This window comes from Tachypleus tridentatus, chromosome 4 (assembly GCF_004210375.1).
Source record: "Tachypleus tridentatus isolate NWPU-2018 chromosome 4, ASM421037v1, whole genome shotgun sequence".
Classification (NCBI taxonomy): Eukaryota; Metazoa; Arthropoda; class Merostomata; order Xiphosura; family Limulidae; genus Tachypleus; species Tachypleus tridentatus.
In genome coordinates this window covers 20,147,621-20,175,154 of record NC_134828.1, presented here as the reverse complement: position 1 = coordinate 20,175,154, position 27,534 = coordinate 20,147,621, and the positions used below count along the sequence as shown (strand labels likewise).

Sequence of the window (27,534 nt, the reverse complement as noted above, 5' to 3'; positions counted from 1 at the left end):
GATGATTGTATGCACCATACCCCCACCTAAAATGAAGGAGGTGTATCCCACTCATCCACCCCAGGATCTACGCCCCTACTTTAGATGACTGGGTGAAAATCACTTGAATTTTACATGCGGAGAGAAAAATGGAGTTACCAGTTCTTATGTTGCTAGGACCCTGATGAGATGTTTGTTGGCATTATAAGCATAACATCAAAGCTTAAAGTGGTATGTTTTGTTTTTTATAGGAACTATAGAACAACTCTGCTGTCTCTAAACTATCTTCGGTCTACACCAAATATCTTACTCTCTTTCTTTTCCCTTTCATTCAAGTACAAGTGGTAAGATACAACACAAAGTAACAGTGAAACAAAGTGCATTGAATAGATGCATACAGGTTTTCAGTAAGGAGTCTAATTAGTATATCCACTGCTGTGAATAGTAGTTAACAACTGTTGGCTTCTTGGAAGGGTAAGGTTCAGTAGCCAGTGCAATAAATACTTACTGGATAGAGGAACTAATTTCTTTTCTTAAAATGTCATGTAAGAGTGGGATAAGAACAAAAGAAATGAACCCTTTCATTACAGAGTGTGTCTGTGTGACTTTGTTTATAATCATCAGTTTCCACACTGTAACTTTTAAAATGATATGTGTATCTTCACAAAATCTGACTAGCTTTCTGTAAATATTACAAGTTTTTTGTATACAAAAAATTCAAAGTTTTTTGATCAAGTATTTCACTAAAATTAAGTTATCTTTTGAAATTCAAGAATTGTTCAAACTGGTCCACTTTCTCTTCCTCCTCTTCAAAAACTGCATTACAACAAATTTTAAGTGTTTTCAATCAATGGCAAGTAGTGTAGTGACTAAAATATAAGTTCAGTGTTATAAGATAGAATACACTGTTTAATGTAGGTGGTGGTAATTTATTTTGTGAGTTAATATTTCTTGACTGTTTTGTTTCACAGTAAGAAAGTTGAAAGCAGAAGGTTATTGAAAGTTGTGTAATTGATATTAAGGCTACAGAGATTTCTAGAATGCCTCAATACTCTGCAATACTTCTAGAGTAGGAAGTGAGCCAAAAGTAAAACCGAGGAAAAGAGACTTTCAGTCAGAGAGAAGTTAGAAAATGTGAAATGAATCATTTAAAATAGAGAAAAATAGTTTGGCTTGTCAACTGCATTTTAAACTAATTGAATTTGGCCAAAATGGATTTTTGTGAAGAAGAGAACCATACAGTATTTAGATCCAGTTGTGATACATATATTGTGAAGAATTTGTCATGTTTCACTTGTTTTGAACATATTTTAAAATAAGTGGAATGCATGCTGTTCATTTATTTTTGAATTTATCTCCAAAATGTGGCAAACACCCACTGTAAAAGAATCCTTAGTCCAACACACCAATTTAAATGATTATATATACTATTTAAAAGTAAGTTTCTAACTGGAATGAAATCAGAACATTGGAATAATTGTGGTTCTTTAAAAGCTGTGGGAGTGGGTGTGCTTTAGGTCTAATACACCAGTGTCCAAATGTATTTCATAGTCACCAAAACTGTTTAAAATGTGTTTACATTTTCACCATTTGGAAAAACTGCGTTTTATAGTCACCAAAACTCTTTAAAATGTGTTAAAAGTTTTGCTATGTGACAAAAAATTAACTGTGTTTTTACAGATGGGTAAAAAATACATAGTAATGTTTCCAATTATTTATTAATAGAATTAATTATACTGAAAAATAGGTGGTAGAAGTAAAGCACCAGTTCACCACAGGTCAATAGCTGTTTTGGCATGTGGCAAGTGGTGACCATGTTGAACACCATAGGTCTGAGAGATCTAGAGCAGGTGAAAACAATACTCTTTTCTCTCTTCTCATGTCTGGTGGTAATGAATGTGTTTGATTGTCAAACATAATGAATCTAATAATTACATGTTCTTATTCTGTTTGAAAAGAAGAAAGTGGTGTTTGTGTTTATTATTTCCAAAACAAATCTGATTGATAAAATGTTTTAAAATGAATTTATTGCAAATAGAAACAGTTAACTGCTTTATAAGCTTTAATACTTTTAAAGACAAACATATTTATCAATGCATTTGATGCACAAGTAAAGCATTCACATGCTGAACTGGAAACAAGTGTTGATAAGTGGATATTTCTAGGCATCTGTTAAAAAAAACCTTGCAAGAATTTTTTAAAATTATTTTCCTGATTCAGTAAAGTGAAACTTCAATTACTCAGGAGCCTCTTGTTGGGAAAGTTTTGTTTACGTATTTCGGCATACATGCTGTTTTGCCTATCTTCATGAAAAGTATTTAAAGGTTGTTTAATCAAATTATAGATGATAACAACCAGAGTAACCAAACAATAATAAAGCTGTATTGTACTTAATTTTACCCTTCTTTCATAAATCAACAAACATGGCAGTGGACTTGAAGTACTATTGACACCCACCTGGAAAATAGAATAACAACTGTTCTCAGTGTTCTGGAAATGAAACTAGTATTTATGTCTGAGAAAAGAAGGAAAATAGCTAAATTTTGTCTTGATTTGTTGAAAGTAGAATTAGTTGGTATACTGATACCATAAACATCATTGCTATATTGTGTATATATATATATATAAAACACAAATATCTGTCTTTCTCTTGTTACATTATCTTCACTGGACCAATCTTAACCAAACTGTGTGAAATGTTTTTTAAAGAAGACCAAAAACAGCACTGCTTTCAATAGATGACTATCCTTCTTCATGAGAGTAAATGTGAAGATAATTTGGAAAAGGGGACATATTAATGTAGGGTTCGTAACTCATCCACCCCCATTATTGCTGTTATTGAACACTTTAATAAAGTTAACATTAATTATATTTGTAGATGGTGTCTTGATCTTAAACTAAAAGTAAGACACGTTTATAATTTTTTCTAATATGCATGCATACAGTGTGCCTAAAGCAGACAAACATTTAATATATACATCTCAGAGACTGTGCTGGGCTCTCTTTGGAGGAATTAAATGAACAAAGATGACTGCCTTTGTTACAATAATACATAAACTGAGATGAAGTTTCTATTTCAACAGCCACCATAAGGCTGGTATGAAAAGCTGTTGTTTGAGTTGTAATAATTTCTTACTTTGACCTATCTGTAAGACACTTCTGTAGCCATTGGTTTTCTATTAAATAATCATGTGAAACACTGCAGAAAGATGTGATGAGCTGGGTGTTGAAAGCAGGTAACAGAATGCACCCCTACTGACATTACAATTGATACTACCTCTTTCTACAGGGTCATAATAACCATTATACAGTCTAGTAAATGAATGTTCTAAATGAATTGTATGAAAATCAAGATTTTTCTAATTTATCATATCTTCCAGCCCCAGGTTTTGTTTAAGTTCATGTACAAATAAAGGACAGGTACCTCGGCTTGATAAATATGAAACATAAAATTTGGAGTTATTTTTATGATTCTAGCTCAGAACTTCTTACTAGGGCATGTGCTAGTTGACTTCTAGGTGTTGCTGTACCTAATATGAGTCATGACAGCTGGTACCTGCTGCTTCGTGGGATAGTTCACCTGGTATCAACTTGAGTGTGAATTTGTATCATTAATGGCACAAAAGTAATATGTTCTTCTGGATTATTGCCATCTAAGTTGATTGGCCAGCTACAAGGAGAACATAAATCATGTAATTAGTTTCTGTTTCAAAAGAATTGTGACCTGTAAAGTGCAGAATTTTTATCTAGGTATGTGTTGAGTCTGCAGTGCATTTTTTAATATTTTTTTCCTTTTGAGTCTGTTTTAATTTTCATTCCTCATGTCAATTTTATTTTGCAAAGTGGTAAACATCTGAACTAATTATAGATTATCAAAAAGTTATAACTTGTGTTTGGTAAACCCCATGTTCTTTATAATGTAATATTTTCTCACACTAATCTTCCATCTCAATAAATCACCAAGTGTGTCAGTATGCAGGGTGTGGATTACATGAATGCCTCTATTTTTGTAAACTATAATAATTAATCACATCAGTACTTCCAAAGTTTATTTTTCATTGTATGGATCTCTGGTAAATCTGTTTTAAGCTTATTTTATATTGTCTTGACAGAACTAATGGGGGCATCTAGTCAACTGTGAAAGTATTATCAAAGTAGCCATTATTCTAAACCAAAACATATATGAATTAATAATCAGTGATGTCGAGAAACCCACTTGTTGAGAAATTTATATGCAAAAACGGCTCGTTTGGGTTGAGAAAATATTTTACATAGAAGAGCGAACAACGTTTCGACCTTCTTCGGTCATCGTCAGGTTCACAAAGAAAGAGGTAACTGACCGGAAGCTGACCACATGTTTGAAAGGGGTTGTGTAACTGTGTGTCGAAATGTAGAGGGCAGTATTAGATGTTTGAATATATAATTTTATTTAATTATATTAATATAGGTATAAAGGCGTTCCTTTATATTGGTTTATTTTGGGTTTAAGTTGTTGTATAAGTAAGGCTTCTTTAATTTTGCGTTTGTTTATGTTTGTTTCTTTATTTAGTATTTGAGTGTTTTCTATGGTTATGTTGTGTTTATTTGACTTGCAGTGTTCGAAAACGTGTGAAGGTGACTTTTATGTTCTTTGAATCTGGTTTCCATTTTCCTACTTGTTTCTCAATATAGAAGTCGTGGCAGTTATCACATTGTATTTTATAAATAATGTTGGTGTTGTGTTTGTCAGTGTAGTTTTTACATAGTATAGACCTCAGTTTTGTGCCTGGTTTTTGAATAAATTTGGTATTAACTGGAATGTCATATTTTGTTACTAATTTTTGCCAAATGTTGGTTATTTGTTTGCTGATGTCAGGAATATATGGTATACAGCAGTATATGGTTTCGTGGATTTTGATTCGTGAGCTGTATTTACTTTAGTTGGTGGTTGATTTTGCTTTTTGTCTAGGTGTGTGCGTATAATGTTTTCTACGGTTTGTGGAGGAAACTTATTGATGTTGATGAAGTATTGTTTTATTTTGTCTAATTCATCGTAAATTTTATCTGGTGAGCATAGTTTTATGGCTGTGTTTATTTGGTTTCTTAGTATGTTGAGTTTTGTTTTGTTTCATGTGCTGAGTCCCAAGGAATGTATAGTCCAGTATGGGTGATTTTTCGGTGGATTTCTGTTTTGAATTGTGTGTCAGTTTTGTAATTTTGAGGTTAAGAAATGATATTTGGTTGCTTTCTTCCTGCTCACATGTGAAGTTAATGTTGGGATGTATAGAGTTAATGTGATTGAAAAAATTAAGTATGTGTTCTGTAGATTTGAATCCCGCAACCGTGTCATCTACATATCTGTACCAGTATAGTGGTGGATGTAATGCTGTGTTAATTGCTTGTGTTTCAACTTGTGTCATAAAATATTGGCTAGAACTGGTGATACTGGGTTGCCCATGCTTAGGCCATTTGTTTGTATATAGTTTTGGTTGTTGAACATGAAGTTGGTCTTTATCGTGGTGAATTCTATGAGGGTTGCTAACTGGTTACTGGGAATTTCTATAGTTGGGTTAGGGTCTCGGATATAGAGTTCTAAGGCTATCTTGCAGGCTTCAGTGGTTGGAACTTCTGTAAAGAGGGATATAACATCGAAACTGGCCATTAAGGCTTTATGATTAAGTTGATTTAGATTAGACTTGAAATTAAAAGAGTCTTTGATGAATGAGCTGGCTGATGTTACATATTTAGAGAATGCCCATGCTATGTATTTACCAATATTGTAATTAAACGATTCATATGTGGACATTATTGGTCGTAATGGACAATCTGGTTTATGAGGTTTGGGGATGCCGTATATTTGCGGTGTGCGTGAGTCGGTTTTACGTAGGTAGGAATAAAGTGTTTGTGAAATTGTGTTGGCTTTTTCATTTGTAGTAGTAATTTGTTCAGTTGCGTCTCGTGTGTCTTTGTTGGATTTGTGTGTATTGGTTTAAATTTGTTCGTGTCTGATAAGATGTTATTCATTTTTTGAATGTATTCATTCATGTTCATTATGACTATAGCGTTACCTTTATCTGCTTTTAGAATTTTTATGTTTTTGTCTTGTTTTAAGTTTTTAATGGAATTAATGTCCCTTTTTGTAAGGTTGTTTTTTAGTTTTCTGTTTTGTGAAATTATATTGATGGTTTTGTGAGAAAATTCTTTGAAAAAATCGTTTAAGATGTTGTTTTTAGGTGTTTCTGGAAAATATAAATTTGTAATTTTACCTGGGAAGTTTGGCTGTTGGATGTCAATAAAATTATCTAAGTTGTCTTCTTTCTGTTGGTTGTGTTTGGTTGTTTCCTTGTTTTTCTTCTCAGTAGAAAGTATCACAAGTCTCCTGGCTAAGTCTTCTAAACATGTTTTGATTTCTATGGTTGGAATGTACCTAGGTGCTATTGCGAAGTTGAGTCCTTTGTTAAGTAGATGTATCTCGTCTGTGTTTAATTGTCGGTCGGATCTGTTTATTATGAGGTTAGTCAACGGTTCGTTGTTTTTGTGTCTTTTCTGTTGTTTGCATCTTAGTTTTTCTAGTTTTTTGTTGTGGCAGATCTTTTTGTCTCTGTCGTTCTTAGTATTGATTTCGTTTATGTTTCGTTGTATAAGTCCGTAAATCTCTGGTTTAATGCAGCATGCCAGTTGATGGTCTAGGTTCATTTTTTGTTTTTGTAAGTCATGTAGTTCTTTGTATTTTGTGTTTAACATGGCTTTAAGTAGTTTTTTCTGTAAATTTTTGATAATGTTTGTGCATGTATTAAAATTTTTTGAAAGTTTTACCTTTACAAAATTAGGGGTTAGTTGTTCTTTTCTACATTGTTGAATAAAATAAATGTCATTTCTTCTATTAATAATTCGTTGGTTTAAATTTCTTAGTTTCTTAACGATCGTGTGAGCGTGTACTGTTAATAGTGGTGTACGGTATGCTAGTTCAGACATAATGGTAACAGGTAAGTACAAATACACTGAGAAAAACACAAAAACTTACACTTCTCGTACAATCGCCGTGATGAAATAATAATCAGTGATGTCGAGAAACCCACTTGTTGAGAAATTTATATGCAAAAACGGCTCGTTTGGGTTGAGAAAATATTTTACATAGAAGAGCGAACAACGTTTCGACCTTCTTCGGTCATCGTCAGGTTCACAAAGAAAGAGGTAACTGACCGGAAGCTGACCACATGTTTGAAAGGGGTTGTGTAACTGTGTGTCGAAATGTAGAGGGCAGTATTAGATGTTTGAATATATAATTTTATTTAATTATATTAATATAGGTATAAAGGCGTTCCTTTATATTGGTTTATTTTGGGTTTAAGTTGTTGTATAAGTAAGGCTTCTTTAATTTTGCGTTTGTTTATGTTTGTTTCTTTATTTAGTATTTGAGTGTTTTCTATGGTTATGTTGTGTTTATTTGACTTGCAGTGTTCGAAAACGTGTGAAGGTGACTTTTTATGTTCTTTGAATCTGGTTTCCATTTTCCTACTTGTTTCTCCAATATAGAAGTCGTGGCAGTTATCACATTGTATTTTATAAATAATGTTGGTGTGGTGTTTGTCAGTGTAGTTTTTACATAGTATAGACCTCAGTTTTGTGCCTGGTTTTTGAATAAATTTGGTATTAACTGGAATGTCATATTTTGTTACTAATTTTTTGCCAAATGTTGGTTATTTGTTTGCTGATGTCAGGAATATATGGTATACAGCAGTATATGGTTTCGTGGATTTTTGATTCGTGAGCTGTATTTACTTTAGTTGGTGGTTGATTTTGCTTTTTGTCTAGGTGTGTGCGTATAATGTTTTCTACGGTTTGTGGAGGAAACTTATTGATGTTGATGAAGTATTGTTTTATTTTGTCTAATTCATCGTAAATTTTATCTGGTGAGCATAGTTTTATGGCTGTGTTTATTTGGTTTCTTAGTATGTTGAGTTTTTGTTTTGTTTCATGTGCTGAGTCCCAAGGAATGTATAGTCCAGTATGGGTGATTTTTCGGTGGATTTCTGTTTTGAATTGTGTGTCAGTTTTTGTAATTTTGAGGTTAAGAAATGATATTTGGTTGCTTTCTTCCTGCTCACATGTGAAGTTAATGTTGGGATGTATAGAGTTAATGTGATTGAAAAAATTAAGTATGTGTTCTGTAGATTTGAATCCCGCAACCGTGTCATCTACATATCTGTACCAGTATAGTGGTGGATGTAATGCTGTGTTAATTGCTTGTGTTTCAACTTGTGTCATAAAAATATTGGCTAGAACTGGTGATACTGGGTTGCCCATGCTTAGGCCATTTGTTTGTATATAGTTTTGGTTGTTGAACATGAAGTTGGTCTTTATCGTGGTGAATTCTATGAGGGTTGCTAACTGGTTACTGGGAATTTCTATAGTTGGGTTAGGGTCTCGGATATAGAGTTCTAAGGCTATCTTGCAGGCTTCAGTGGTTGGAACTTCTGTAAAGAGGGATATAACATCGAAACTGGCCATTAAGGCTTTATGATTAAGTTGATTTAGATTAGACTTGAAATTAAAAGAGTCTTTGATGAATGAGCTGGCTGATGTTACATATTTAGAGAATGCCCATGCTATGTATTTACCAATATTGTAATTAAACGATTCATATGTGGACATTATTGGTCGTAATGGACAATCTGGTTTATGAGGTTTGGGGATGCCGTATATTTGCGGTGTGCGTGAGTCGGTTTTACGTAGGTAGGAATAAAGTGTTTGTGAAATTGTGTTGGCTTTTCATTTGTAGTAGTAATTTGTTCAGTTGCGTCTCGTGTGTCTTTGTTGGATTTGTGTGTATTGGTTTAAATTTGTTCGTGTCTGATAAGATGTTATTCATTTTTGAATGTATTCATTCATGTTCATTATGACTATAGCGTTACCTTTATCTGCTTTTAGAATTTTTATGTTTTTTTTGTCTTGTTTTAAGTTTTAATGGAATTAATGTCCCTTTTGTAAGGTTGTTTTTAGTTTTCTGTTTTGTGAAATTATATTGATGGTTTTGTGAGAAAATTCTTTGAAAAAATCGTTTAAGATGTTGTTTTTAGGTGTTTCTGGAAAATATAAATTTGTAATTTTACCTGGGAAGTTTGGCTGTTGGATGTCAATAAAATTATCTAAGTTGTCTTCTTTCTGTTGGTTGTGTTTGGTTGTTTCCTTGTTTTTCTTCTCAGTAGAAAGTATCACAAGTCTCCTGGCTAAGTCTTCTAAACATGTTTTGATTTCTATGGTTGGAATGTACCTAGGTGCTATTGCGAAGTTGAGTCCTTTGTTAAGTAGATGTATCTCGTCTGTGTTTAATTGTCGGTCGGATCTGTTTATTATGAGGTTAGTCAACGGTTCGTTGTTTTTGTGTCTTTTCTGTTGTTTGCATCTTAGTTTTTCTAGTTTTTTGTTGTGGCAGATCTTTTTGTCTCTGTCGTTCTTAGTATTGATTTCGTTTATGTTTCGTTGTATAAGTCCGTAAATCTCTGGTTTAATGCAGCATGCCAGTTGATGGTCTAGGTTCATTTTTTGTTTTTGTAAGTCATGTAGTTCTTTGTATTTTGTGTTTAACATGGCTTTAAGTAGTTTTTTCTGTAAATTTTTGATAATGTTTGTGCATGTATTAAAATTTTTTGAAAGTTTTACCTTTACAAAATTAGGGGTTAGTTGTTCTTTTCTACATTGTTGAATAAAATAAATGTCATTTCTTCTATTAATAATTCGTTGGTTTAAATTTCTTAGTTTCTTAACGATCGTGTGAGCGTGTACTGTTAATAGTGGTGTACGGTATGCTAGTTCAGACATAATGGTAACAGGTAAGTACAAATACACAGAGAAAAACACAAAAACTTACACTTCTCGTACAATCGCCGTGATGAAATAATAATCAGTGATGTCGAGAAACCCACTTGTTGAGAAATTTATATGCAAAAACGGCTCGTTTGGGTTGAGAAAATATTTTACATAGAAGAGCGAACAACGTTTCGACCTTCTTCGGTCATCGTCAGGTTCACAAAGAAAGAGGTAACTGACCGGAAGCTGACCACATGTTTGAAAGGGGTTGTGTAACTGTGTGTCGAAATGTAGAGGGCAGTATTAGATGTTTGAATATATAATTTTATTTAATTATATTAATATAGGTATAAAGGCGTTCCTTTATATTGGTTTATTTTGGGTTTAAGTTGTTGTATAAGTAAGGCTTCTTTAATTTTGCGTTTGTTTATGTTTGTTTCTTTATTTAGTATTTGAGTGTTTTCTATGGTTATGTTGTGTTTATTTGACTTGCAGTGTTCGAAAACGTGTGAAGGTGACTTTTTATGTTCTTTGAATCTGGTTTCCATTTTCCTACTTGTTTCTCAATATAGAAGTCGTGGCAGTTATCACATTGTATTTTATAAATAATGTTGGTGTTGTGTTTGTCAGTGTAGTTTTTACATAGTATAGACCTCAGTTTTGTGCCTGGTTTTTGAATAAATTTGGTATTAACTGGAATGTCATATTTTGTTACTAATTTTTGCCAAATGTTGGTTATTTGTTTGCTGATGTCAGGAATATATGGTATACAGCAGTATATGGTTTCGTGGATTTTTGATTCGTGAGCTGTATTTACTTTAGTTGGTGGTTGATTTTGCTTTTTGTCTAGGTGTGTGCGTATAATGTTTTCTACGGTTTGTGGAGGAAACTTATTGATGTTGATGAAGTATTGTTTTATTTTGTCTAATTCATCGTAAATTTTATCTGGTGAGCATAGTTTTATGGCTGTGTTTATTTGGTTTCTTAGTATGTTGAGTTTTGTTTTGTTTCATGTGCTGAGTCCCAAGGAATGTATAGTCCAGTATGGGTGATTTTTCGGTGGATTTCTGTTTTGAATTGTGTGTCAGTTTTTGTAATTTTGAGGTTAAGAAATGATATTTGGTTGCTTTCTTCCTGCTCACATGTGAAGTTAATGTTGGGATGTATAGAGTTAATGTGATTGAAAAAATTAAGTATGTGTTCTGTAGATTTGAATCCCGCAACCGTGTCATCTACATATCTGTACCAGTATAGTGGTGGATGTAATGCTGTGTTAATTGCTTGTGTTTCAACTTGTGTCATAAAAATATTGGCTAGAACTGGTGATACTGGGTTGCCCATGCTTAGGCCATTTGTTTGTATATAGTTTTGGTTGTTGAACATGAAGTTGGTCTTTATCGTGGTGAATTCTATGAGGGTTGCTAACTGGTTACTGGGAATTTCTATAGTTGGGTTAGGGTCTCGGATATAGAGTTCTAAGGCTATCTTGCAGGCTTCAGTGGTTGGAACTTCTGTAAAGAGGGATATAACATCGAAACTGGCCATTAAGGCTTTATGATTAAGTTGATTTAGATTAGACTTGAAATTAAAAGAGTCTTTGATGAATGAGCTGGCTGATGTTACATATTTAGAGAATGCCCATGCTATGTATTTACCAATATTGTAATTAAACGATTCATATGTGGACATTATTGGTCGTAATGGACAATCTGGTTTATGAGGTTTGGGGATGCCGTATATTTGCGGTGTGCGTGAGTCGGTTTTACGTAGGTAGGAATAAAGTGTTTGTGAAATTGTGTTGGCTTTTTTCATTTGTAGTAGTAATTTGTTCAGTTGCGTCTCGTGTGTCTTTGTTGGATTTGTGTGTATTGGTTTAAATTTGTTCGTGTCTGATAAGATGTTATTCATTTTTTGAATGTATTCATTCATGTTCATTATGACTATAGCGTTACCTTTATCTGCTTTTAGAATTTTTATGTTTTTTGTCTTGTTTTAGGTTTTTAATGGAATTAATGTCTCTTTTTGTAAGGTTGTTTTTTAGTTTTCTGTTTTGTGAAATTATGTTGATGGTTTTGTGAGAAAATTCTTTGAAAAAATCGTTTAAGATGTTGTTTTTAGGTGTTTCTGGAAAATATAAATTTGTAATTTTACCTGGGAAGTTTGGCTGTTGGATGTCAATAAAATTATCTAAGTTGTCTTCTTTCTGTTGGTTGTGTTTGGTTGTTTCCTTGTTTTTCTTCTCAGTAGAAAGTATCACAAGTCTCCTGGCTAAGTCTTCTAAACATGTTTTGATTTCTATGGTTGGAATGTACCTAGGTGCTATTGCGAAGTTGAGTCCTTTGTTAAGTAGATGTATCTCGTCTGTGTTTAATTGTCGGTCGGATCTGTTAATTATGAGGTTAGTCAACGGTTCGTTGTTTTTGTGTCTTTTCTGTTGTTTGCATCTTAGTTTTTCTAGTTTTTTGTTGTGGCAGATCTTTTTGTCTCTGTCGTTCTTAGTATTGATTTCGTTTATGTTTCGTTGTATAAGTCCGTAAATCTCTGGTTTAATGCAGCATGCCAGTTGATGGTCTAGGTTCATTTTTTGTTTTTGTAAGTCATGTAGTTCTTTGTATTTTGTGTTTAACATGGCTTTAAGTAGTTTTTTCTGTAAATTTTTGATAATGTTTGTGCATGTATTAAAATTTTTTGAAAGTTTTACCTTTACAAAATTAGGGGTTAGTTGTTCTTTTCTACATTGTTGAATAAAATAAATGTCATTTCTTCTATTAATAATTCGTTGGTTTAAATTTCTTAGTTTCTTAACGATCGTGTGAGCGTGTACTGTTAATAGTGGTGTACGGTATGCTAGTTCAGACATAATGGTAACAGGTAAGTACAAATACACAGAGAAAAACACAAAAAACTTACACTTCTCGTACAATCGCCGTGATGAAATAATAATCAGTGATGTCGAGAAACCCACTTGTTGAGAAATTTATATGCAAAAACGGCTCGTTTGGGTTGAGAAAATATTTTACATAGAAGAGCGAACAACGTTTCGACCTTCTTCGGTCATCGTCAGGTTCACAAAGAAAGAGGTAACTGACCGGAAGCTGACCACATGTTTGAAAGGGGTTGTGTAACTGTGTGTCGAAATGTAGAGGGCAGTATTAGATGTTTGAATATATAATTTTATTTAATTATATTAATATAGGTATAAAGGCGTTCCTTTATATTGGTTTATTTTGGGTTTAAGTTGTTGTATAAGTAAGGCTTCTTTAATTTTGCGTTTGTTTATGTTTGTTTCTTTATTTAGTATTTGAGTGTTTTCTATGGTTATGTTGTGTTTATTTGACTTGCAGTGTTCGAAAACGTGTGAAGGTGACTTTTTATGTTCTTTGAATCTGGTTTCCATTTTCCTACTTGTTTCTCAATATAGAAGTCGTGGCAGTTATCACATTGTATTTTATAAATAATGTTGGTGTTGTGTTTGTCAGTGTAGTTTTACATAGTATAGACCTCAGTTTTGTGCCTGGTTTTGAATAAATTTGGTATTAACTGGAATGTCATATTTTGTTACTAATTTTGCCAAATGTTGGTTATTTGTTTGCTGATGTCAGGAATATATGGTATACAGCAGTATATGGTTTCGTGGATTTTGATTCGTGAGCTGTATTTACTTTAGTTGGTGGTTGATTTTGCTTTTTTGTCTAGGTGTGTGCGTATAATGTTTTCTACGGTTTGTGGAGGAAACTTATTGATGTTGATGAAGTATTGTTTTATTTTGTCTAATTCATCGTAAATTTTATCTGGTGAGCATAGTTTTATGGCTGTGTTTATTTGGTTTCTTAGTATGTTGAGTTTTTGTTTTGTTTCATGTGCTGAGTCCCAAGGAATGTATAGTCCAGTATGGGTGATTTTTCGGTGGATTTCTGTTTTGAATTGTGTGTCAGTTTTTGTAATTTTGAGGTTAAGAAATGATATTTGGTTGCTTTCTTCCTGCTCACATGTGAAGTTAATGTTGGGATGTATAGAGTTAATGTGATTGAAAAAATTAAGTATGTGTTCTGTAGATTTGAATCCCGCAACCGTGTCATCTACATATCTGTACCAGTATAGTGGTGGATGTAATGCTGTGTTAATTGCTTGTGTTTCAACTTGTGTCATAAAAATATTGGCTAGAACTGGTGATACTGGGTTGCCCATGCTTAGGCCATTTGTTTGTATATAGTTTTGGTTGTTGAACATGAAGTTGGTCTTTATCGTGGTGAATTCTATGAGGGTTGCTAACTGGTTACTGGGAATTTCTATAGTTGGGTTAGGGTCTCGGATATAGAGTTCTAAGGCTATCTTGCAGGCTTCAGTGGTTGGAACTTCTGTAAAGAGGGATATAACATCGAAACTGGCCATTAAGGCTTTATGATTAAGTTGATTTAGATTAGACTTGAAATTAAAAGAGTCTTTGATGAATGAGCTGGCTGATGTTACATATTTAGAGAATGCCCATGCTATGTATTTACCAATATTGTAATTAAACGATTCATATGTGGACATTATTGGTCGTAATGGACAATCTGGTTTATGAGGTTTGGGGATGCCGTATATTTGCGGTGTGCGTGAGTCGGTTTTACGTAGGTAGGAATAAAGTGTTTGTGAAATTGTGTTGGCTTTTTTCATTTGTAGTAGTAATTTGTTCAGTTGCGTCTCGTGTGTCTTTGTTGGATTTGTGTGTATTGGTTTAAATTTGTTCGTGTCTGATAAGATGTTATTCATTTTGAATGTATTCATTCATGTTCATTATGACTATAGCGTTACCTTTATCTGCTTTTAGAATTTTTATGTTTTTGTCTTGTTTTAAGTTTTTAATGGAATTAATGTCCCTTTTTGTAAGGTTGTTTTTTAGTTTTCTGTTTTGTGAAATTATATTGATGGTTTTGTGAGAAAATTCTTTGAAAAAAATCGTTTAAGATGTTGTTTTAGGTGTTTCTGGAAAATATAAATTTGTAATTTTACCTGGGAAGTTGGCTGTTGGATGTCAATAAAATTATCTAAGTTGTCTTCTTTCTGTTGGTTGTGTTTGGTTGTTTCCTTGTTTTCTTCTCAGTAGAAAGTATCACAAGTCTCCTGGCTAAGTCTTCTAAACATGTTTTGATTTCTATGGTTGGAATGTACCTAGGTGCTATTGCGAAGTTGAGTCCTTTGTTAAGTAGATGTATCTCGTCTGTGTTTAATTGTCGGTCGGATCTGTTAATTATGAGGTTAGTCAACGGTTCGTTGTTTTTGTGTCTTTTCTGTTGTTTGCATCTTAGTTTTTCTAGTTTTTTGTTGTGGCAGATCTTTTTGTCTCTGTCGTTCTTAGTATTGATTTCGTTTATGTTTCGTTGTATAAGTCCGTAAATCTCTGGTTTAATGCAGCATGCCAGTTGATGGTCTAGGTTCATTTTTTGTTTTTGTAAGTCATGTAGTTCTTTGTATTTTGTGTTTAACATGGCTTTAAGTAGTTTTTTCTGTAAATTTTTGATAATGTTTGTGCATGTATTAAAATTTTTTGAAAGTTTTACCTTTACAAAATTAGGGGTTAGTTGTTCTTTTCTACATTGTTGAATAAAATAAATGTCATTTCTTCTATTAATAATTCGTTGGTTTAAATTTCTTAGTTTCTTAACGATCGTGTGAGCGTGTACTGTTAATAGTGGTGTACGGTATGCTAGTTCAGACATAATGGTAACAGGTAAGTACAAATACACAGAGAAAAACACAAAAAACTTACACTTCTCGTACAATCGCCGTGATGAAATAATAATCAGTGATGTCGAGAAACCCACTTGTTGAGAAATTTATATGCAAAAACGGCTCGTTTGGGTTGAGAAAATATTTTACATAGAAGAGCGAACAACGTTTCGACCTTCTTCGGTCATCGTCAGGTTCACAAAGAAAGAGGTAACTGACCGGAAGCTGACCACATGTTTGAAAGGGGTTGTGTAACTGTGTGTCGAAATGTAGAGGGCAGTATTAGATGTTTGAATATATAATTTTATTTAATTATATTAATATAGGTATAAAGGCGTTCCTTTATATTGGTTTATTTTGGGTTTAAGTTGTTGTATAAGTAAGGCTTCTTTAATTTTGCGTTTGTTTATGTTTGTTTCTTTATTTAGTATTTGAGTGTTTTCTATGGTTATGTTGTGTTTATTTGACTTGCAGTGTTCGAAAACGTGTGAAGGTGACTTTTATGTTCTTTGAATCTGGTTTCCATTTTCCTACTTGTTTCTCAATATAGAAGTCGTGGCAGTTATCACATTGTATTTTATAAATAATGTTGGTGTTGTGTTTGTCAGTGTAGTTTTACATAGTATAGACCTCAGTTTTGTGCCTGGTTTTGAATAAATTTGGTATTAACTGGAATGTCATATTTTGTTACTAATTTTGCCAAATGTTGGTTATTTGTTTGCTGATGTCAGGAATATATGGTATACAGCAGTATATGGTTTCGTGGATTTTTGATTCGTGAGCTGTATTTACTTTAGTTGGTGGTTGATTTTGCTTTTTGTCTAGGTGTGTGCGTATAATGTTTTCTACGGTTTGTGGAGGAAACTTATTGATGTTGATGAAGTATTGTCCATTACGACCAATAATGTCCACATATGAATCGTTTAATTACAATATTGGTAAATACATAGCATGGGCATTCTCTAAATATGTAACATCAGCCAGCTCATTCATCAAAGACTCTTTTAATTTCAAGTCTAATCTAAATCAACTTAATCATAAAGCCTTAATGGCCAGTTTCGATGTTATATCCCTCTTTACAGAAGTTCCAACCACTGAAGCCTGCAAGATAGCCTTAGAACTCTATATCCGAGACCCTAACCCAACTATAGAAATTCCCAGTAACCAGTTAGCAACCCTCATAGAATTCACCACGATAAAGACCAACTTCATGTTCAACAACCAAAACTATATACAAACAAATGGCCTAAGCATGGGCAACCCAGTATCACCAGTTCTAGCCAATATTTTTATGACACAAGTTGAAACACAAGCAATTAACACAGCATTACATCCACCACTATACTGGTACAGATATGTAGATGACACGGTTGCGGGATTCAAATCTACAGAACACATACTTAATTTTTTCAATCACATTAACTCTATACATCCCAACATTAACTTCACATGTGAGCAGGAAGAAAGCAACCAAATATCATTTCTTAACCTCAAAATTACAAAAACTGACACACAATTCAAAACAGAAATCCACCGAAAAATCACCCATACTGGACTATACATTCCTTGGGACTCAGCACATGAAACAAAACAAAAACTCAACATACTAAGAAACCAAATAAACACAGCCATAAAACTATGCTCACCAGATAAAATTTACGATGAATTAGACAAAATAAAACAATACTTCATCAACATCAATAAGTTTCCTCCACAAACCGTAGAAAACATTATACGCACACACCTAGACAAAAAGCAAAATCAACCACCAACTAAAGTAAATACAGCTCACGAATCAAAAATCCACGAAACCATATACTGCTGTATACCATATATTCCTGACATCAGCAAACAAATAACCAACATTTGGCAAAAATTAGTAACAAAATATGACATTCCAGTTAATACCAAATTTATTCAAAAACCAGGCACAAAACTGAGGTCTATACTATGTAAAAACTACACTGACAAACACAACACCAACATTATTTATAAAATACAATGTGATAACTGCCACGACTTCTATATTGGAGAAACAAGTAGGAAAATGGAAACCAGATTCAAAGAACATAAAAAAGTCACCTTCACACGTTTTCGAACACTGCAAGTCAAATAAACACAACATAACCATAGAAAACACTCAAATACTAAATAAAGAAACAAACATAAACAAACGCAAAATTAAAGAAGCCTTACTTATACAACAACTTAAACCCAAAATAAACCAATATAAAGGAACGCCTTTATACCTATATTAATATAATTAAATAAAATTATATATTCAAACATCTAATACTGCCCTCTACATTTCGACACACAGTTACACAACCCCTTTCAAACATGTGGTCAGCTTCCGGTCAGTTACCTCTTTCTTTGTGAACCTGACGATGACCGAAGAAGGTCGAAACGTTGTTCGCTCTTCTATGTAAAATATTTTCTCAACCCAAACGAGCCGTTTTTGCATATAAATTTTTCAAAACATATATGGTTAAGAATAGAATAGCTCTTCATCCCTACCATGCCTTGTATTGAGTGAATCATTACGGTCTGCATTTGAAAATAGATCTTTGTGGTCATCCATTGCACTGTTTCAAGTGTTGTTGTTCCTTCAGACTCTCCACTGTATTTTATGCCCTCACTTTTCTTCTAATGAAGATTGATAGCCCTCATTACATTCCAGTTTTCCCATAAGTACCACATCTTTCTTATCTGGGTGAAATGTATACCTGGCTCAGTCTCCCACATCAGTTTTCCAAATTTGACTTTCTTGTCTTCAGGTGTGTCCTCTGGATGGCTTTGGAGGATGCTTCTTTCCTTCCCTAAAACTGTTTCTTCCACCTATTCAATGTAAGATTCTTGCTATATGTTGATATGACATAATGCACTGTATTGGAAGTTGTAATTCACCTAAACTGTAAATGTATTTCTGGAAGGTTCTTACCAAATTTCACACTTCCCATCTTACCTTTTCATTAAAACCTGATGCTTCCAGATTCTAAGAGAACTTAAAGTGATATCTGGTAGAATTGAACAGAGGAAGTCATAAGCGTAATGAGAATACCTTGCACTATTACTGATGGAGGGTTGTCACATGATAATTTTAATGAATAATTTGCAATCAAGAGGAGGCAGTAACTCAGGACATGCTTGAAAACAAGTTTCACAAATAGATGCCAGCATTGAATGAGAATATCTATTGATGTAAAGGATTGTTTGTTTGTTTTATAATTTCGTGAAAGCTACATGAGGTCTATCTCCACTAGCCATCCTTAATTTAGCAGTGTAAGACTAGAGGGAAGACAGCTAGTCATCACCACTCGCTGCCAACTCTTGGGCTACTTCTCTACCAATGAATGTTGGGATTGACCGTAACATTAGAAGTCCCCTACAGCCAAAGGGTGAGCATGTTTGGTGTGATGGGGATTGGAACTAGCAACTTTCAAATTACGAGTTGAGGGTCTTAACTGCCTGGTTACTTCAGACCTGTGTAAAAGGAGATAAGTACTTTTTGGAAGTTAATTTTTAGTACAGAAAATTATAAATATCACAACAATTTTATAGAATATGTGATGTAGATTAAAAATAAGTATGCAGGTTAATCAGTCTGTAGAATGGTATTCTTGAAGTATTGAAAATATGATTCAAATTATAAAATTTAGTAATTTTGAATAATTAAAACATCTAACACATTTATGACCTGCCAAGGAAAAAAAAAAAAATGTAGTGTTGGTAATTTGATTCATCCAAAAACAGCTTACATCAATAAGGGTTTGTATTCAGTTGTAATTATTTCAGTCCCAGTAAAAATAGTTGCATAACTCAGTGTTAAAAATGTGTAACTGAATAACTGTACATTTTGATTTAAAGGGGAGATTCGACAAATTCTGAAGAGTTAAAATAACAGTTTTAGAAATATATTATTTCCAAGGAACTTTCAAAGTGTGATCACAGTAATGGTTAGAAGGTTTATAGATCAAAAATTCCTAGTGTTATTACTATTGTAAGGATTAAAACCATACATTTACTAAAATAGATTAATTTCTGCATATAATCTAAGCAGAACTGTTATATTAAATATTCGAAACTAACATCATATTATGAGGACATTGCGAATGTTAAAGCTACATACACTTCTAAAAGGTTATTAATATAACTTGGAGAAATGGTGCTTACTTGTGTGAATATAATACACCACTTACTTAGTAAAATTCATATAATTAAATAGTAATTGTGCACAATTTTCTAACTGCTGCATAATAAACTTACAAGGAAAGTATACAGTTTTATCACCTCACAAAAAATATAAGCTTAGAAACATATTAATCCATTACTTTTTAAAAGGTACAATAATTTTATAAATAGCATGTGGTAATATGTTCACGTACCAGCACATTACAAATTATTAGTATACATAATGAATCATGGACTATTTTTAAAAAGGGTCGATGGTAAGTATGAAAACGTCTCGTGGTCGTCGTTTTTCGAAGATTGTTTTTTCTTTGTAGGAGTAAAAATGTTGAGAACACGAGACAGTAATAGAAGATTCTGTCGAACACAGCATCAGTTCCATATCTGTGATGAGACTGACTCGATAATGAGTGTCGAAATCTTCAAAAGTCGCTAACAGGTTGTTTGTCTGTCTTAGTTCTCCAGGCTATCTTGGAAATACATACCTAGGTTTCAACATGCTTGTTTGGAAGAAATCAGTTGATGTTTAAAAGTGCGTTTGTGATGATTGAGTTTTCATTATATCCTTCTTTGTGTGGAGTGTCTGTGTAAATTTGTCTATTGACTTAAATAGCTTCTCGACTTGTGTATTCTGCATGAACATGTCTTTGAAATTTGTTTCTAGTTGTGGATGCTTTTTTGGTAAGAATGGCTTGGATGAAGGTGGCGGATGTCCAATGTTTCGGGGCCCAGCATGGCCAGGTGGTTAAAGCGCTCGGATCGTAATCTGAGACTTGCGGGTTCGAATACCCGTCGCACCAAACATGCTCGCCATTTTAGTCGTGGGAGCGTTATAATGTCACGGTCAATCACACTATTTGTTGATAAAAGAGTAGCCCAAGAGTTGGTGGTGATGACTAGCTGTCTTCCTTTTAGTTTTACACTGCTAAATTAGGGACGGCTAGAACAAATAGCCCTCGTGTAGCTGTGCATGAAATTCAAAAACCAATATTTCCTTGAAGTTTACTATTCTTCTGGCGCTGCATGGCCAAGTGGTTAAGGCGCTTAACTTGTAATGCGAGGGTCGCGGGTTCGAATTTCCGTCTCACCAAACATGCTCGCCCTTTCAGCCGTAGGGCCATTATAGTGTCCCGATCAAACCCACAATTCGTTGGTAAAAGAGTAGCCCAAGAGTTGGCGGTCAGTGGTGATAACAAGCTGCCTTCCTTCTATTCTTACATTGCTAAATTAGGGACGGCTAATACAGTTAGCCCTCGTGTAAATGTGCGCGAAATTCGAAAAGAAAACAAAACCAATATTTCGTTGAAGTTTTCTATTTTCTACCTAAAAGTTAAAGCTTAACGTCAAGGCCACTTATTAACGAGTGTTTTATATCTTGAATATTATGAAGTGTTTGTTTATTATGATTTATATGTTTATTGTAGAGCATATTCAGCGGGGGTATCAACCGTGTAGAAAATCGATACACTTATCTCTGTCCCACTATGGATCTTTTTATAAAGTGAATGGAGTAAGTTGTTTGTTTGTTGTTAAACGCAATGTTTCGTGAAGGGCTATTTGTATGCTGTCGAAGGTTTTTAAAATTCGAATTTTACTTTATATGTGCTATCAGAATTGTTATCACTTGCAGCATTGAAATCAATAAAAGATACATTCTACTTAAGTTGTTTACTTTTGTTGTGTTTGAGAAACGAGCTTTTGCTGAAAAGGTGCTAAGTGTCTTAGTTTTGTTTCTCTTTACACGTCCCTCCCAGTGCCACAGTCTGTAAACTCGCACCGCTACAAACCGGGTTTAGATACCTATCGTGTAGCTTTGTGTTTAATTCCAAACAAGCAAGCAATTAAATCTTTAGACGTAATATGTGAAAAAAACAAAAGTAATTTATCACGTGACTGACTGGACAGTGGTCAGCGTTCTGGACTGTGAATCGGAGGTCTTACATGTTGCCTTAAAATCGCGCCTCGCACTTTGTGTCTGTGTCAAAAGAGCGACATTGAAATTACATTATTAGAGTGGCTCAAGGGCTGGATGTCAGCGCTGTTGTAGCCACTTTAAAATTAGGGACCACTAACCCAGATAGCCCTTGTAAATATCCGAAACAAACAAAATTATTTCTCTTAGTGGCCGTTCCCTACATAGCTTTGACCCTCACTGAGCTGAGACTCCGTCGCCTTTTGACTATGAGATTTCACTGACCCCTATGCCCTTGGGTTAAGTCTTGATGGGTGATCAATCGCTTGTACTTGTCGGGTTTTAAAAGACTTTCATAAAAGCAGTCTTCACGTGTCAACTTGTTTAGATAGTTTTCAATAGCGTCTGTTTGTACAAGTGTGCACGAAATATTTCTATTACCTAAATTACTGAGACAAAACTAGTACAGTTTCACTGTTGTCTCCTGGCGACATATATTTCATAATAGTTTTTTACTTTTATGAGACTTTTTTATTTGTTTTAAGTTCAAATTCCTTTAGTAACAAGTTTCTCCAGTATAGCTGTTTACATGGAACACCAATCAAATATTACTTTGTTATTATATGGTTACAAGTCTTATTTTACATTGTAGATTATTAGTAGCGTGTTAACAGTAGTCAGGATTTTTGAGATTGGAAGAAATATTTTTACCCGGGCATTGATTACGTAAAACAAACCGTAAAAAGGTTATAACATAATTGTTTAAAATTAATGGATTAAAATCAATCAAGCATGTCTTCATTCGTTGAATTTCTTTTTATTTTTGTTGTACTTTGGTCTCTCTAAGTGTTTCGGTCTCGTTCAGGCCAGTCGAGAGGTTGTACAAAGTAAATATAGGCAGCGATTATGTCTTGACTGTACTTTTCAGGTACTACTTTTTGTTATCTTGGTTAAAAATCTTACACCTAGCTCCTGTCAGTACACTTTCTAAAGGATGGCATGTGTGAGGTTGTACAAAATGAGTTGAAGTAGTCATTAGGTCTTAAATGTGTTACCTGTACTTTTCAGGTACTAATTTTTGTTATCTTGGGTTAAGAATCGTACACTTAGCTCCTGTCAGTAAAGTTTTAAAGATAGCATCAAAAGGGCTGAAACTGGTAAAGCAACCAAAGAAAGCTTGTTTCACCATCAAACTTGATGCTTCGCGTGAAGGGCCCTTTAAAAGAAATCCAAAATACTTCCGCAGCCCCCGTGGGTCTTCAAAGCCGGTATTTCCAGGTCGACAGCGGTTATATGAATGCCGTAGGTGAATTTCGTTTGATCGTCAGTTCATCGTTGTACAAACGGTTTCTTTAACGACACTATAATAAACAAGAAAAGTAACTGATTTCACTCCCAGGTTTTAGGCAGAAATATATAATTGCTCAATATGATAAAATTAGTTGGACAAACGGTTGTGCTCACTTGTCTCTTGTTAAATGCAAAGCTACATAACGGACTATATTTGACTGTGCCAACCGCGTATCGAACTCCGATTTTATTTATCTTGATGAGCCTGTAAGATTACTTCTGCGTTAGCGAGAGCACCCCATTCTAGTGGACAGTGTAAGAACTTGAAGACTGATGTTGATATAAGCCTTCACCTCGTGCAACTAACTATTCACGTAATGTAATATATATCTTCGAGAGAATTTTGTAAACTTGGCTGAGAGCTATAAATTCGAATAGCCCTTCAGTAATTAAGTTGTACCTGTGAAAAAAGAAGGGCTGGCGAAACGACGTGTAAGTAACTGAACAAGAACATTAAACAAATATTTGGAAGTACATGCTTGATTGGAAAAGTTGTTTCAGTCTTATAAGGTAATACGACGAACTGGAAGATAAGTGTTAACCCTAAAGTTGATTTGGTTTTAATAACGTTAAAAAACTCGTTGAACGTTTGAAACCTGTCTCACACGTATATCGCTGTTGTGCAAGATCTGAATCTTCGTTCCAAACTTTTCTCTAAAACCAGTAGTTAACGTGAATTATTTTTCGTGTTTAATCAGCGATAGCAGGAATAATTATGTGGATACAGATAATTAAGATTTATTTCCCTTTTGCTATTTAACCTTTTGTTTAAAATCGTAATACTATTTTCTGATATCTTTGTACCGATATCGCCTTGAAAACATACTGTTTATCAGTATTGTAGGGTCAATACTAACTAGCTCTTACTGTTATTTTTAGCCGCGGCATAGCGGTTCGTAGTACACCTCTGAGTTGTTTTTTAAAAGCACAAAGGTTTAGCTCACAGCTTCGTCATTTCTTGATGGATTTGAGATTTAATTGCAGTTTTGAACTCGGAAGATCAAACCCTTTCGACTGACGTATTTGATCACGTCCAAAGTCTCATAGATGAATCTACTCTAATCGTGCCTAGAAGAATATCTATTTGAGGGTAGGCGAGTAGATAACGTGCTGAGTAATAAAGTTGAATCTGGTTGTATGCTTGGTATTGCCTATACATAAAAATATAGCTAATAAATCGACTAGTAGATTATCCATGCCTAAAAGTGTTCCAAGTGTTGTAGATATTAAGGATTCCTTCTTATTTATTTTAGTAATCTTTAATTTTTTCGGAGCAATTCAATAACGTAATAAGTTATTAGTAGCGTACTAGGTTAATACTGCATTTCTGGAAACGGATTCCTGCTTATCCTAGAATTTCCAGTTCATCAATTCGAAAATAAATGTTGGGTTATTACAAAGGGTTGCCATTGTTGTTTGTTATTAAACACAAAAATTCACAAAGGGTTATCTGTGTTCTGCCCACCTTGGGTATCAAAACCCGGTTTCTTGTGGTATAAGTCCGCCGACATTCCACTGTGCTACTGGGAGAATTACAGAGGGTTCTTGCCTTCATAATATTTATCTTTTGCCATAACTAGAAAAACCTACAATAACTTCAGAATATATTTCACGGTATCACTGACCATTAGATACCACTTTGGAGAGCTAATTTTTAGAATATTTTAGAATAGGCCTTTGTTTGCAGTTATAACTCTGAGTGTAAGTTGTAGAACAGTCTTTCATTGCAGTTATAACTTTGAAAATGAGTTATCAGTTCGAGAATAATACCTGTAATATTACCCCACCTTTAAATAGTCTAAAAACGTCATTTTTGTATAAATATTTATTTACAATAAAAAGAATACAACATTAAAATCTTTGCAACTTCTCTTTGTTGACATGAAAATGACATAAGAATGTCGAAATGTTGTTCTTCACTTTACTTTACTTAAAGTTTCAATACTCGTACCAGCCATCTTGATAATACATTTTTACTTCAAGTGGGTTTTTCGTTAGCACAGACAATAAATAGTTATTAAAAACAGGACTAGCCATAAAAAGAGATTTCACATATGTTTCGGTATCTGTGTAAAGTATTGTAACATTGTATTAATTTCAATCGTAAATACTCCATTTTATTACAGATATTAGAGAAGCCTATTTTTCGGAAAGTCAGTGTTAAAATTCCGTAGTTTTTTAATGTCGATAATGATTTCAGAGATATAACATCAAATAATTCAGAAATGAAATAAATTTTATAATGTTGTTCAGATTGTTGGTACAAAATAAATTTCTGTTTAAAATTAACTTTACTAGAGTGTTGCTTCATACAAGTTCACATAAACCTCGTTCATGCGAATGTATATAAATAATTTGTGTATCTAGTAAAAATAAAAATAAAATGTATTAACTGTTGCGTTTTTTATTATTTTCATGGAGAAAAAACAATCTTGTATTATTTGGAGGTTATGTCACAAGTTCCTGAAGAAATCTACCACACGAAGTATTATACAGATATTAAGGTATACACTCAACGTCTTTCAAGGTTTTTGTGTAAAATATTTGAGTTTTATAGAAGGATCTCCACCTTTCATAGTTTAGACGAACAGAAAGAATTAATTCATTAAATATTCATAAAGGAGAAAAGATTTCAAATAATGGCATAAACATGGAAATTTCTGATCATATGTCAAATATTCAACATACTTCTTGTGAAAAAGATGACTTTGTGAAGTCATGTTCAGAAAATAGAACTTTCTGTATTCCAGATACGAACTATCCAGATAATATCATCTACTCAGAAGCTTCACACGAACCATCTTCCAAAGAAAAGGTAGCCGGACAAAAACTGACAGAAAAATATGATACTCTGGGCCGAATTAATGTAGAGGACACAGACAAAAGTATCAGTTGTGGTTATTTGACCATGCGGATTTTCGACAGGATTTAGAAGATGAATTAAATAACTTATGCAGCGAATTGACATAGCCCAAGTCGAAACGGTTTTTCGTAGCCACAAAACACTTGTGTTTGTGTGCCAGTGTCTGGCCAATCTGTATTTGAGAAAGCCAGAGGAAGAATGGCAGTTAGCCCTGACAGGTATCCCTGTCCTGAAGTTTGATGAAGGAGAAATGAAAGCACGAACTCAACGAAGACTGAAACTGGTCCTCGCCGAAAAATGCACAGGTTTCATTCTTTGGCATGATGTCATTGACAATTTGACGAACTGCGAGGCCCAAGATAATATTTTTCACACCATGTTTCTTTCCAACGATTCTGTGAAACCACCAAATGGGTGGTTTCAGTTTCGAAAACAAAACAGCTGCCAGATAGTTTCACGAACAAGTCGACCTACTGACGTCGGACCCTCTCAATATATCTTTATCCGTTCCTAAAGCTAAAGGGAAAAATTCCAGGAAGTTGAAAAAAAAATAAAGTTACCCTTAAAATGTGATATTTCTCTTCCTTGCTGTTTCGAACACGTCACAAGTATTGATATTAGAGATAAAGAGCAATTTTATACGCTGACGAATTTAGTGCAAAGGAAATCTAAAAAGGCATTAGAGCAATCTGTTCATGAGTAGACGTCCATTGGGACCAATAGTACCTTTCCTCATGGAGACCAAATTAATGTAGAATGCCCGTACTTAATTATTATTAGACTAGAAGGTTTCGATGTTTCGCCGATATCGTAAAAACGATTCGTGAACAGTATAAGCACTGGTGTGACGTTTCGTATGATGACAATTTTTATATTAAATGTGCAAAGTGGAGAATGGTAATTCGAACAATATGTGCAAGTTTGTTAAGAATCGCTGTGTATTTGTGATTTCTTTCTCTCAGAACATATGTGAACCCTAGAACGAACCACATCTATTGGACAAAGTGACATACACAGTTATAATATTCGTATTTTCTTATAGGACGCAATTTTTTTCAATTTAAAAAAATGGATTTCAAACAGTCCGTTTATATTGAGAATTTCATGTATCGTTTTTGTTAATTTAAGTTTGATACATAAGCACGTTTCTGCAACAGTTAAGTACGTTTAGAGAACTAATATATAACTTAATTCTCAAGTTAGGATTCTATTAGTGAAATATATTAACCAGTTTTAGAGTAGAAATAGGTTTTTAAAAGACAAACCATCTCTCGAGATGTTACCTTCAGGTTATAGTTAATAAAATTATGTGTCAACTTTCTTTTAAGAACTTTATATTGAACACAGCAGTATAAATTAATTTAGAAAATTAGGTTTTTAGCTTTAAGATTCAAACAAGGCTTGGTTCAATATATATATATTATTCATTAATATTTACTTTATTTCTGCACTTGATTACAAGAGCTGACATTTTGGAATGTATAGATCGCTCTCTCTCTCTCTCTCTCTCTATATATATATATATATATGTATGTGTATGTGTGTGTGGGTATTGCCATTACATAAACAAGTCTGGATTTAAAATATGAATATCTTTTTAATTATTTTAACTGATTTAAACCTTAATTATAACAAAAAATCAGATGGCGCTGTCTTTCTTAAAAGCAGACTAAGCTTTTAGCTCATGTTATCTTGTATTTGTCAACAAACTTCTTATATAAACTTTTATAACAAAATGTAG

At 33.6% G+C, this 27,534-nt stretch overlaps 1 long non-coding RNA gene across 7 annotated transcripts in view; it reads left to right on the top strand.

Annotated features, from left to right (window-relative positions):
* LOC143248626 (uncharacterized) overlaps positions 1-27,038 on the top strand; it is a 49,601-nt gene extending 22,563 nt beyond the window's left edge. For 6 of the 7 annotated variants that reach the window (XR_013027108.1, XR_013027111.1, XR_013027107.1 and 3 more), the window contains 3 exons: positions 21,093-21,178; positions 25,352-25,434; positions 25,681-27,038. This is a non-coding gene — a long non-coding RNA (uncharacterized LOC143248626). The remainder of the gene's footprint in view (positions 1-21,092; positions 21,179-25,351; positions 25,435-25,680) is intronic. The other variant, XR_013027106.1, reaches the window with a different exon arrangement.
* Positions 27,039-27,534: the final 496 nt, after the last annotated feature.